The sequence below is a fragment of the Drosophila obscura genome, unplaced genomic scaffold (genome assembly GCF_018151105.1).
Source record: "Drosophila obscura isolate BZ-5 IFL unplaced genomic scaffold, ASM1815110v1 contig_1, whole genome shotgun sequence".
In the NCBI taxonomy this organism is placed as follows: domain Eukaryota; kingdom Metazoa; phylum Arthropoda; class Insecta; order Diptera; family Drosophilidae; genus Drosophila; species Drosophila obscura.
This window is the reverse complement of record NW_024542679.1, coordinates 10,009,300-10,022,011: the sequence shown is the minus strand read 5'-3', so window position 1 is coordinate 10,022,011 and position 12,712 is coordinate 10,009,300. Positions and strand designations below refer to the sequence as shown.

At 42.4% G+C, this 12,712-nt stretch overlaps 1 protein-coding gene across 10 annotated transcripts in view; it reads left to right on the top strand.

Moving 5' to 3' along the window:
- The first annotated feature begins 3,159 nt into the window (after positions 1-3,159).
- LOC111070550 (whirlin) overlaps positions 3,160-12,712 on the top strand; it is a 30,311-nt gene continuing 20,758 nt past the window's right edge. For all 10 annotated transcript variants that reach the window (XM_022361201.2, XM_022361199.2, XM_022361196.2 and 7 more), the window contains exon 1: positions 3,160-3,476. The gene's annotated coding sequence lies outside the window, so the exon portion shown is untranslated. The remainder of the gene's footprint in view (positions 3,477-12,712) is intronic.

The window sequence follows — 12,712 nt, the reverse complement described above, 5'->3', positions numbered from 1 at the left end:
CAGAAGTAGAAGTAGAAGCAGAAGCAAACGAAGCTGATGCTGATGCTGAATAGAGGTGAAAGCAATTTGAAATGCAATACAATGGCATTTCGTCATAAACAACTAGAAATAATCAATAGAATATACCACAGGCAGACACAATGACGCAGCCAGAATGACATAATTCCAGACACACACACACACACACACACACACTCAAATACTCGTAGATACCCCACACTGATAAGACAGGCCAGGGTTGACGTTGACCCTGTAGGTCAAAACATAAAATTCAATTAGAAAAGTTAACAACGGGAGGGAGAGAGAGTGAGAGAGAGAGAGAGATGTGGAAGCTGACATGACGACAGTTAAGTTAGCCTTCACTTACCCCCCACACACCCTTCCACTCCATTCCATTTCTCGCCTTTTACTCATCAATAACAATTCCCCCCAGAGTCTGCCACCTACTGGTATACCCAGAGCACGTGTGCAGTGTACATTCCCTTCAAAGCCAGGGCGAAGAGAAGGAAACCTTCAAACAAGAAGCAACAAAGAACAAAAGAGAGCCGAATGAAACGAAACCGTTATTTTCAGTTGCCTTCTTTTGTGCGCTCGCAAATGCAACAACGTGTCGTGCTCACACTCACACCGCCAGGTCTCTCTATAGAACACACACACACACACACACAAGCACAGCTTCCTCTTGTGGAAAGAGGTCCTCTGTCCTCTGATACCTGACAAGACTCTTTTAGTTTTGCTGCTATTTCTTATACTTTCCTCTCGTGATTTCCTTCGCTCTGCTCCTGTCACACAAACACACACACACACAGTAGCTTGACGTTTCTCTGCCAGCTGTGTGGAGCACTTGCGTGGGAGAGACAGCAGACCAAGAGAGAGCGGGAGAGAGCTTTTAACGGCAGGCTCGTTACCTGCTGCTGCAGAACCATGGCACATGGGTGATGGTGCAGGGTGTGGAAGCTGTCTGGGGAGGCTTCTGATGGGTGCGGGGTTGCTTGGCTTACTTGCTGTTTGTTGGCTGGTTTTTTATGACTACACTGAGAGACAGAAGTGGGACATGTAAACGGAAGAAGCACATCATCTTAAGATTTTAGATTTGGAACCCGAATAGTGGGGAAAATATGTATGATGCATGAATAAGAAACAACAGAATAATGAATACAATTATGATGGTTGCAAGATATTTAAAGGAATATTTTTGTATTAATCCTGCAATCTCCCATATAGTTTAACCTTTTCTGGATCCTCCAGCATGCAATGTCAATTTTGATGCACACCTTTTTTTCTCGCAGTGCACAATTACGTCTCCATTTGAGGCACATGGCTCGCGCAGTGGCTCTGGTGCCCATAACAAACGTAACAAACGTAACGAAAACAATTACACGAAAGAAATCCTCAAAAAGCACACGGGATACGAGAGTCTGTCCCAGTCCCACCCACACGACAGTGCCCGTCCCCTGGCCACAGCTCACCGAGAATTAAAACAACAAAATCCAAACAACGCAAACTTTGAGTGCAAAGAGAGTGCAAAGCTCGCCTGGCCGTCGCCAGACAGTCTCGGCGGGGGACTCTCTCTGCTGTCTGCTCTTTCTGTCCATTGCGTCGCGTCGCGTCGCTCTCTCTCTCTCCTTGTGGAAGCCTACCAAATGAAGGAAAAGCTTTCAGCCGTATCAGAGGCGAATCCGAAAGCAAAACCTCCCAAGTAGTCAAACGGTCAAGACGCGGAGCTCCGCCAAAATCCAGGGAGCGAGCGAGCGAGCGAGAGAGAGACTACAAGTCGCGCTTTGTGGAAAAAATAATACCCTAAAATTAATTGCAAAAGAAAATTTGATAAAAAACGCGAAAAAAAACGCAAGTGTGTCCCCAAAATGCTGGCCCAGCGGAATTGCCCATTATGGGCAATCTGAGGCGGAAGATTAACGGAGAGAGAGAGAGAGAAAGGGAGAGAGTGAGAAGGCAACCCTGGCTCTTCCATGTTGTTGAGTGTAATGTGTGCAACGGTATTTCAGCTTGAACCGTTTTTTTTTCGTTACGGGAACATGCCTAAAGCATGTAGATACAGCGTAGACCAGGCCAGCCGATGAGGGCCCCAACGGATTTCAATCTGAATATAAATTGGGAGCCACCAGGCAAATAAGAATAACCTTGAAGGCTTCTTCTGGCCAAGGCTCCTTCTGCCTGTGCAGTACTTGGGGCTCTTTGGAGGGCTCTCGCGTACAACATGGCGTATGGTCTCGATGTGGTGAAAAATATAAAAATAATTAAACATCTGTGCGTGTGCCTGTGAGTGTGCGTTTGCGTGTGCGGTGCGTGCGTGCGTGTGTGTAAGTGCCAAATAAAATATTAAGCAAATAAATACGGGAATAAGCAACTCGAATCGACTCCCGGACTCCCGATTCCCGATGACGCATTCGAGAGAGTAGGGCAGAAGGTTAAATTACACAAAACGTCAGATTCGCCACGTACCACACGTTTCGGAGTGGTTAAGTCCGAATTCGGTTGTTACGGTATTCGGACTCTACGGAATACGGAGTACGCAAGTTTGCCAGATTATAGGCGCAGCCGAGCAGACGAGCAGCCGAGAGGCAGGCGTGGGAGAGTGGAACACCGGAGAGCGGAAACTAGAAAACAGCTAAATCAGCTAACGGTCCCAAGTCTCACCCACCCCCACTCCCACTTCCGCGTACTCCCCCACCACTTACACAAAAGCACCATAACAAAGTTGTTGTTGCTGCTGGGAATGCTGGCAAAAGGGAGCTTAAAAATTGAGTGCAAAAAAAACCCAGAAAAATATCAGTTAAAAGTAATCCGTAATCATTTAAAAAGAAGAACCCACAATAAATCGTAGGAAACAAAAATAGTTCAAAAATTTACTCAACCAGAAAATGTTTCTAGCTCTTTGAGAGACAGCGGGAAAGAGAGCGAGGGAGAGTGTCATCCAAAGAGAGCGAGCTTGGAGAGCGAGCTACGCTTCTCCGAGGCGAAATTCACCACGATAAAATACAACAAAAAAAGAGACAACAAAAAATACTTTCACTCTCGCCACAACGCGGCGGCGGGCGGCAGGCAAAGGCAGGAAGCGCATAAACTGACAGACAGAGAAGAGAAAGAAGAAGAAAGAGACTAAGAAGAAGAAGCAGCAGAAACAGTGCTGGACAGAGAGAGTGAGACAGAGATAGAGGGGAAGAGTGCGTGAAAACAAGGAACACATCCGCAGTGCAAAGGGAAAACTTTTTGCATGCCACAAGCAGCAGCAGGAGCGGCAGCGGCAGCAGCAGCAGCTGACTGTTGCAGGAAGCCTGACAGCGGGACGGCTGCAGCAGGACCCGGACAACACTGTTGCGGACAGGACACGCGTCCGGTCCTGTCATAATCAATTCAATAGAAGCCTCTAGCAAACAGCGGCTCAGGATACGTCGGACACACCCGAACAAGCGCAGCAAGAGGCAACATTAATGAATCCTTAGAATTCCAGACAGGTGAGCATACGTGTACATCCCAAAAATGAAAACAAAAAAACAGGGGAATCTCCGATAAGAGCTGCTCTGAAAGTGCTTGAATGGAGTTGATGTGAGGCATATATAATTGATGCCACCATTCATTGTGCCGTAGCTTCAATGCGAGATAAAAGTGAATGCGTGAGCTCTCTAAAGATTGCTATGGAAAAGTTTTACAATCGTTTCTTGTGTCAATCAATTTTTTGAGTATTGTCAAAAGAATTCTTAAACTTTCTCTAAATAGAGAGCGCGAGTCGGAGTCCTTTGGGACAATGAACCTTCTAGAACGTCTCTTAGAAGAAGAATCTGTGGAACCTTCTGGAATTTTTTTCAATCCATAAAGGGAAATTTATAACATAATTCTTTAGTTCGGCGAGAAATGAATCTATAGTGTGTCTCTTCAAGATTGCTTTAAATTTTGTTCTCTATACATTTTTTGTTAGCACAAAGTGCCTGGGACTTAATTAAATGAATGCTTAAATAAAAGAATTCCCTTTTCCATTTCATAAAGTGCTCCAACGCAAAATATTCAAAAATAAACAGTACCTGAATCTAGGGAATCTACATTATATTTTCATCTGATTTTGTTTCCCAAGCGTACCCAAAAATCAATCTCGCAAAAACATCCTACACCTTCAAGGACACTTGTACCCACTCCTTGCGATATCTCAAGCGGTGTTCCAGCACTTGCCCCCTTCAAACGCACTTCAATTAGAGCGTTTTCATTCTCTTTTTTTTTTGCTTTTTCCTCTCGCTGCGATTTCCCTTTAATTGTGGCCGCCCTCGGTGCAGTCTTAATTTGCATAAATTTTGGCCCCATCCACCGTAGCGTCCCCCGCGCCACTTACACCCGTAATAACCATAACTCAGCTTCAATTAAAAGCTCAGCCATTAATTATGGAGGGAAAAAATTTAGGCAGCGAACGGAAAAGGGGAAACAAAATATGCTGCATTTTTTTGGGCGGTGAATAATAATAGTCAGAATAATAATTGCTGCAAAATGTTAGCCGTAGAATCATGGAAATATTCACAATTATAAAATGTCCGACCACAGAAATGCCAAAAATCAAATTTTCATTTTCAATTAGGGAAAAGCTGCTCCAAATTCAAACATCACTCATACGCCCCGTAATGTCCTGTCAGACCGTGCGCTCCTATATTTCGGCAATTAATTAGGCGCCAATTTTAATTAAATGTCAGCCGTGAATGGAAATGTTCTGCCAGCACTTGCCACTGCTTCATTCTTCTGTCGTTCGGGGGGACTGACTGTGAAATAACCCATTAAATATGTAGTTATTACGTACTTGGCCCAGGTCCCAGGCAATGTGTCAGCCACGAATGTGTTCTTTAGTCAATTAATTTCTCACACGAATATTTTGTGAGCAACAAAAAAAATTTGATCATTTTGTAGGTCAAGTCCGGTGGGTATCATCTGGCTGGGAGTATCCTTGATGATGTGATGGAATGGTGGAATCTAATCGTCAAAATAATCAAAAGAATAGAAATTAAGAGGAGGGCATTTTATTAAACTGACTTACACTCTGATAGCTGAAGGAATCCTGAATTAAAATCCCATTGGCAACCAGAGCCACATTCAATTGGAATATTTGTAGACTCCTGTTCCTTTCACCTGTCTAACCTTCACTAGTTGTACGAGTTGTGAGGGGGCTCTGGGCTCTCCTTTTCAAATATCGATTTGATGTGCCCCGAGCTCCATTGCCACTTCCCACAACTTTAATTACGAGCAACATAAACTAAGCCCCCTAGGCCCAGTCCCAGTCTCAGCCCCAGCCCATGTCCAAACCCAACCCAAAAAGAAATAAAAGTGGAAGTAGGAAATTCCGATAATTGTTTTATGCTATATCAAGGTGTGGGTGCCGCCCCAGTCCTCAGTCCCCAGTCCGTGTAACAGTCCAAGCGCCATCCTGACCTGACACCATCCACACAATTCTTTTTTGGTATTTTCTTTCGGCTGGCAATCATTAAGTGGCCAAAGCCGAGCCTTTTCTATATAACAATCAATCTTTGAGCGGGGGATTGGGACCAGCGAACAGGCACAGGTGTCCAGTCAGGAGGAATGATCATTAAAAGGCGGGAGGGAGGGAGGTGGCTGGGCAGTGGGCAGTGATATGAAATAATCCTTTTTTTGTTCATCTATATATTTACGGAGCTCAAACTTGAACGCTTCAAGAGCTCATTAAGTGAAGAACCTTGAGGTGGAAGGACGGTGCAGGGACTGGTGCAGGTGCAGGGGCAGGAGCATGGGCATGGGCAGTGGTAGGACTGTCTTGGGAATGTTGCCAGTTTCCTCTCCTAATTCACTTAAGACTTTCAGTTTGAGTTGGGCAGGACTCACATAGATACACACGCACACACACACACACACACACAGAGATGGAAAATCCTTCAGGCAAAAGGTGGCAATTGAATGTCGGACTTTTCTTCTCTCTTTCTCCCTCTCTATCTCTGTGTGTGTGTGTGTGTGTGTGTGGCTGTGTCCTTTAAGTATCTTGTATTAAGAAAGTTTCCGCCTTCCTACAGCCATTGAAACGATTGTGGACTCAGAGAGGAGAGAGCGGATGGTGTGGAGAGCGGGTGGGGGGTGGCACTTGATAAAGGACCATTCAGTAGTTTTCCATAGGCAAATAGAAAAATATTAATAAAACTGAAATTGCGATTTGTCCTCGCCACTTTTCCTCCAGTCCTTCACTCCTTCACTCCCTTTTTTTCAATTTCAGCCAGCAGCAAAAAAGGATTTACTCGCAGGATATTATATATGTGTGTGCGTCTGTCTGTGTGACTGAGAGAATGCCTCGTTTAACCTTTTTTTTTTGCACTTTCTCTTCAGCTCTATTCTCCTTCTGGGGATATCCTCAGCTAAATTGCTTTAAATGGCGGGGCCTCGGCTTTGGGCTGTGTCTGTTTGAGGCCTCAGCAAGTCTATCGGTGACACTAATTGCTGGCTTATTATCCTCGCTTTGGGGTTGGTGCTGGGATTGTGATTGGGCTATCCACGCAATCCAACGATTATGATGAGTCTGATAAATTTCAATGCGCATACCCTGCTCTGAAGATGAGGGAAATACTCGAAATGTATAAATATTGTAGAGCCATTACTTTGGGACAAAATTACACCAGATCTGCTATACATTTTCAATTTTAATTGAAAATATACTCTGCTATTTTTTGAGTGTATTTTATGCCATGGATCCATACCTCTTACCAGTATGTTCCCCTACCATGAGCATTGTACGAGTAGAAGGGTATTCCGTGCCCCGCCATGCATGCCCCATCTTCTTGTCTGAATCATTTGTTTGGGCCCGTTTATGTATTTATTATTGATTTTGCCATATGCCCCCTTTTTGGTTCATTTCGTTTATTTTTGGCATTTATTTTCATGACAATGAGTGGTTTATTAACTTTCAGTTAGCTGACATAATAATTACGGGTCTTACGAGCTGAATGGAAACTTCCATTTGGCAGGCAGACAGTAATGTCTTCTGTTCCATTTTCTGTCCTGAATTTATGGTAAATATACAGAGAATTTCAGAACACTTTAATGAGGGCTAAGGGAAAGAAAAAGAAAAGAAATGAAAAATGTTTCCATCTTTTCAATTACTAAATTCCAGGTGTCAACATTGAAATGAATGTGTTACATTTGAACTATTTTCAAGATATTCATCATTCATTTATTTCCATCAACACATTGCCAGTGTCTCGATTTGCAGTCATAAATTTCCATTTTCAAATGCGCAAATTCGTAGCTCTAACTGAAATGGTAAAACATTGCAAATAGCATCAAGAAAAACAACGAGAAATTCCTCCCAGAGCCTAACATATTTCTGTAGGACTCTACTCTCACCTCTCTCTCTCTCTCTTGTCTCTCTCCCCTCCCTCTTGCTACATGTGTATGTTGCGTGAGTTCTTCATTCAACTTGAGACTTTGTCGACTCGAGTGGTTCTTGCTAACCTGAACTCGCCTCTGCTGCCACAGCTATGCCCGGTGTATGCCCACCCAGTACTCGTATGGCTCAAGGGTATGCTGTATTCGAATGGTAACAGGCACAAGGGATCCCATCTAGGATTTCCGAGACTATCCATGTATGGAAACTCATTTTGAGCTGATGATTTACAATAATAATTATTATTATGGCAACCAGAAATTAAAGATTTCATTGCCACTTATTTGCTTCCATTTTGTCTAAATCTGCTGTGTGCTGGGTATCAATTAGTCGGAACATTTGACTTTGTTTTTTTTTTGTGTTTTGTTTTTCCTTAGACGAAACTTTTCGTGACTGGACAAAATGCTGCTCGGCGTTTTGTAGGAAATGCCTGGCTGTCCCGGCTGTCCTATCTCTCGTTGGCACACACACACACACACACACACTCACACTTTGTCCTCTCGCCCTTCTCCTTTTCCTTTTCCCTTTCCCTTTCCTCTACGTATGTACATCTCCACTTCCTCAGTTAGTTTCATTTGCCTTTAACATTTCCACACATTTCCTCCACTTTTTTTTTGTTGGTGCTGCTGCTGCTGCTTCTGGTTGCGTGTCTGAACATAGACGACCTACTCAAAGAGAGCGCCAAGAAGGGTGAGAGGAGCAGGACAGGACAAGATCCGATGGGGAGAGAGAGCTGAGCTCCCAGCGAGACGACGCTTTGCATATTTATTTTATTTGATTTCTGTTGGTTTTTTTTTTTCGGTTTGGCAGGGAGCCTGATACTACTCGTATTCCTGCTTATATAACGAGCGCGACGTGTGATTAAAAATTCGTAATTTGCTCGTATATTTCGTATGCTTCCCGCCCGCCCCTGGCTTTCCCTGCTTTCCCTACGTAACCTGCTAACCTCCTAACCGCCTCCTTCCTACCGTTCTTTGTGTGTCATGTTTTTTGTAGCATACCTCGAGGCGTTCCACTTCCCGTCTTCGCTTTCATTTTTTGTTTTTGTTTTTTTTGAGCGTGTTTTGTGCCATTTTTGTTGCTGTTGCTGGCCGTTGCCGTTCTTCGTGCTTCATTAATATTTAATTAAAAAATCAATAGTTGACGTGTAAGTCAACTTGGCTTGTTCTTCTTTCTGTGTTCGGCTTTCCTTATTCTTTTGGGGGGGGGCTCTCTCTGTGGGCTTCTTTTGGCGACGTTCTTTAGGCCTGGGCTGTCTCTGCTCGTTGTCTAACTTATGCATGTGCATTTGTGCATATCTTATTATAACAGATTTTCGTGACTGCTTCTTTATTTTCGTGTGGCCTACGTGACGCTTCAGTTGAAAGAATATCTTTGAGACACCAACCACACCCTCAAAAAACGGAACAGGCAAATTGAAAAGGTGCAAAAACATAGGAAGAGGAAGTGAAAAGACGAGACCTCATGTACTACTTACATACATAAGTACTACATAGGAAAGAAGATATGAGAGAGGTAAACAGAATTTTTATAATGAACAGGGGAGTATAACTTTACACAATTTTGCAGTCTTCAAAGTAGAAAGTTGATGGAACTAAAAAGAAAACTGTTTCTTTAGTTCTAAAAGAAAGCATAATTTATCCTACTATTAAAGGGGAATCTTCATAGAATTCTATTCTTCTGTTAAAGCTATTGGCTGTTACATCCAGCATTTATCCTTACTATTAGGATTAGTACCACACATACACACATCCTTGAGCTGTCTTGGCTAACAAATAGCGGAAAGACCGCATGTAATTGAGCCTCAAACATGCTCAAAGCTGATTAGTACCTAAATTAATATACCTACGAATATATGCATGTACGAGTGTTTGTTTGAAGTGTCTGAATGAATAGGTGTTATGTATGCATGGGTGAAGCCATGTATGTTTTATTGCTGTTCTGTTCTTATAGATTTGGGGATGAAGCACCATGTGCTTTTCGCCTTTGTACAGAGTCCTTCGAATGATGGTTGCCCCCTGGCTTATCTCTACTCAGTGGGGATGAAGCTTGCCTCGGCGGGTAATCAATATCCCCTCCAGGCGAAGATGGAATTTACTCTAAGATTACGCAATTGCTCTGCTACACATGTCAGGCAATGCAAACAATCCTTTGAGTATAATAAATACTTAAGGCCAATACATATATTTGTCTTCTGGCGCAATTTGTTAATATATTTGTATTAATACTTTCCCATTCAAATTTCAATAAACCTTCAGATGATTTCTCATCTTCAAATTGAACATCAGCACGTTGCATTTTCTTGGGCTATAAGCAGTTTAAGAACAGCGGAAATATGACAATGAAAAATGACAAAAAAAATTCTAGTAGAAAGAAAACAAAGTCACGTAACTGCAGACTTTGCTTATCGGAATGGAATGGTGTGCGATTTTGTTCAAGATTTATTGACAGTGGCAGCACCGGAAATGGGAAGCGGGAAATGGGCGAGGCACATGTACTCTTCTCCCATCCACCATCCATCTCACTCTCTGTCTCTCTACCTTAATTTTATTCACGCGCAATTAACCCAGTTACAAGTTCGACATGCCTCACACAGGCAGGCCTCCCCCGTTGCCCTGATCCATCCCACATACTCGTGTATATCCTGCATTTATCATAATTACTTCCCCAGAAATTTACCAAAAAAAGAGAGAACAAAAAAAAAAAAACACGGCAAAGGTGGAGGATAAAAAGGAAAACCTTGATGATGATGATGAACGTTGATGAATGCTCGGGGCTTGGCGAAATTCTGCAGCTCACGGTTAACGTTTTAATATGCCTCGGGCACTATTAGTCGCACTTGAAAAGCTGAACATTAAATGCCAGTCGCGTATTAAACATCCATTATTAATGCCAAGCGTAAAAGGGGTTTCAGCTTCAGCTTCAGGCCAGGGCACGGCAAGGAACGAGTGTCTCGTGTGGCACACATTTAAGGGCTGTCGCTGGCGTCTCCTGCCTCCAGCCTCACGGAACTCAAACATCGAAATGCGCTTTCCAATTATTTGAAAAATGCAAAAAGCCACGACAATTGCAGTGTAGCATTGGACCAAAGGGAAGATACTCCTACAACTGACACAAACACACGCACACACACAGAAGCAGTCATGTAAAACATGCAACATGCAAAATGCAAAATGCCTTGGCTCAAGTGTCATAAAAACTGGAGTGAACAATATACAAAACTTATTTTCAAATCAAACAACAGCCACCAAAACCCAGGACCGACCCCGACCAGTGGAGAGTGGAGCAGAGTGCAGAGTGCAGGGAGCAGTATGAGTGTGCGGGGCAAAGACAACAGCGAAACAGTTAGAACCAAGTGCCATCTGCTGGAAGTAGACTGAAATAAAAAATGGAGAACAGAGACCTGCTGGCAGTGGGATCAGGCTAAAGAAAAATCCAAATTATTTGGCTTTTAAAGAAAGCCAACAAAAAGCAGGATAAAAAGCAGAAAACCTTATCCAAAGTATCCATAAAATCCCATTTTAAAACAGATCCCAATAATCGAACATTAAATAAAAATAAATATAATTTAGTGATCAATAAGACTGTAATTCTGAAAGAAAGTATGTTTAACAGTTATATAGAGACCTACTGAACCATTTCCCTATACATATCGATTCTGGGACACTGTGCATCCTATGGACTGCCTGCCTGCCTGCCTGGCTGGCACAGAACAGAGAACAAACCAGAGTCAGAGTAACAAATTCCAAAAAATGTCACATTGCGCACATGAAAAATGTCCTTGTGACAAGCGCCAACGCCAAGCGACGTTGTGGTTGTATTTCTGATACATACACATACATACATATATATGTATGTGTTTGTGAATGGGTGTCTGTGTTTGTGTGTGTGTGTGTGCTGGCTTTGCCTCAGCAAGGTCATGAGTAAATACGTTTGGAGCATGCTGTTTTTGCCGTTTATTTTATAACAAAGCCAAGGCAGCAACAAAAGCAACAAGATAAAATAAATAAAATACAAAAAAAAATGATAGATAAAAGAGAGAGGGCGAATACTAGGCAGCGAGAGTGTGGTGGGGGTTGGGAAAAATAGCCACAGAGAAATTTATTGTCATATGTATATAATATAGGGAAAAGCTGTCTCTGATGCTTCTTATTGATATTTATACAAAATACATTTCCCCCCCACATTTCCTTTGTTTCTGTGTGAGTGGGTGGTTGTGTGTGTGTGTGTGTGTGTTGGTGTGTGCCTCATTTGTAATGGCGTCTGCTTGCCAATTTATTGTGGGTTAGAGAGAACGAGAGAGAGAGAGAGAGGGGAAAAAGAAATGCAAATGTGTATCGGTAAATCAAAAAGGACATTATTGGCTGCTTGTTAGACGTAAGCACAATTGCCCACCATTACGTAGGTGCTTCTGCACTTGTGCTGTCTATATCTGTGTGTGTGACTGTGTGTCTGTGTTTGTGTTGGCCGTGTCCTGTTTGTGTTTGTGTTTGTGCTTGCCAATGGGCAACCGCTAAGTGCGCTTAAGCGTCAAACCAAATTGCCCGGCGCTTTGTTTCTTGCTCTTGTCGGTTAGCTGAAAGTGCACTTTCTCTGCAGAATGCACACCAATACTCCCACACACACACACACACACACACACACATATACTCTCGCGCATTCACACCCATTCATGAGAGTATTTGAGTACCCGAAACTTATTTGCTATTCACACTCGATTAATTGAGTGGGTTTCCGTTTATGGCCACGGCCATTGCAACTTTTTATTGGCCATCAATTGATGGCCTGGGCTGGAACTTTTTCTGATTGATATAGTGCCAAAGTGGCATATAAAAATGTAAAAATATGGAAAGTTTTTAGTTTTTAGTTTTAATTGTTGTTGATATAAGCAATTAATATTAATTTCAATAAACTAAAATAATAATAGTTTATGATGAGAATTTATAGCGGGAAATACTTATACTTGCCTAGAAAAGGAATCTCTGGAATTATTTTTGAGAGCTCTAATTAATTAATGTTATCGATGAGCATGGAAATACAATTTTTGGTACCTTTTACCTTTGTTTTATTTGAAATTGGAATCAAGCTCGAATAGTTCTACTTTGAGCATTGATTAAAAAAATATTTATAAATGTGTATTAGAAATCTGAAAACAAAGCTCAGTTTGCTGTTCGATTGAAGGCATTGCAACTAATCGATTTACAATCAATATCTGCACAAATACTTGTATCAAAGGAAAGCTCTCTTCACATGACTTCAGCTATCTCGCAGATATATGGTGTACCATATTTATCACTATGCTTTGATAGCTGCACA